Raw genomic sequence first — 1,440 nt, forward strand, 5'->3', positions numbered from 1 at the left:
TATATATATATATATGTTTTTAGTAATTATTTATTCATTTTAATATGAATAAATTACGAAGAAAATAATATTTTTTTATCACTTTATCCAACAATTTTTGACTATTAATAAAAATTTTATTTTTATTTTTGTTAAAACTTATCCACTGTATGTTCCCACGTGAAAATTTACAGTGTTAATTTAATTCAACTGTAATGACCCGGTAGGTTATTTTTGAGAATTTTGATCTATTCGTTTAACTTGAGTTAATTAATTGATGGGTAATTATAAATGACTTAATCGATAGTTAATGGGCTAAAGTGATAATTTATTTAAGACCATATACCATTTAGCCTATATTTAATAAAATAAGTGAGTTAAATTTATCACTTTTAGTACATAATTAATTGAGAAAAGAAGTAAAAATGGAAAGAAGGAACGGACAAGGGTTTCGGCATCGCAAGTTGCGAACTGCATCCAGGTGAGATTTCAAATTGAAACTCTTTAAACACGTAATGAATTGTTAATTCATGAAGCAATTAATATGTTTTCACCGGGAGGATAAGGAGTAGCATATTGATTTTAGAAGCTATTGTTGTTTTCAATTAATGTTGCTGCACGTGGGTTCTTTGGATTTGGGGGACAAGTTTTAAATATTGCAAATCTTTCATATAAGTTTGAATGATGTTACTGTTCTTTAATTGATATACATGTTAGTCCGTAGGTTGATTTTAGTGTTTCTCCAGATTCTTTATTATTATTATTATTATAATATTATAATTCGAGTTTCGCTATATTAAGATAAGAAAGTAATTATTGGTGTATCATATCATACGAGAACTATTAGAGTTGATATTGGAAAAATTGGGACTTAATCCTAGGCTTGAAACTTAAGAACTTAATTTCTGGCTTGGGTGAGTTTTTGGGTCAGGGTTAAACATATAGCAATATGAGTGTTGTTAGTTTCGAAATCTTATTGTGGTCATGTACTTGAATAGATTGCATTGATTTGGAAGTTCAACGGGAAGGGGAAGACTCAAGTCCTAGAGTGAATTCTTGATTGATTGAGGCAAGTGGATTTCTAAACCCTTGTTAAGTGTATGGAAATTCGTGTATTTCCTTGTAATATGTGTTTTGGGGATAATGAGACTTGGTGATGGGTTGACTTGTCCACATTGATTAATTCTAATGATGAAAAGGGTAATAAAAGGCAATGTGATTAATTGCTTATGTGTGATTGTGTTCTTTATTGAACCCGTATACTTGTGATAGCTGAGGTGATTACATATCATATTGATATTTGATTGAGATGCATCATCCCTTTTATTGAAATCATATTGTGCACATGCATTGACATGAGATTGAGTATAAGTTGGGCACGTGGAGATCGTCCGTGCAAAATTTGTTTGATTTATGATAGTGCGTTGAGATCGTCCGCACAGACACGTGGAGATCGTCCGT

This window comes from Solanum tuberosum, unplaced genomic scaffold (genome assembly GCF_000226075.1).
Source record: "Solanum tuberosum cultivar DM 1-3 516 R44 unplaced genomic scaffold, SolTub_3.0 scf00482, whole genome shotgun sequence".
Classification (NCBI taxonomy): Eukaryota; Viridiplantae; Streptophyta; class Magnoliopsida; order Solanales; family Solanaceae; genus Solanum; species Solanum tuberosum.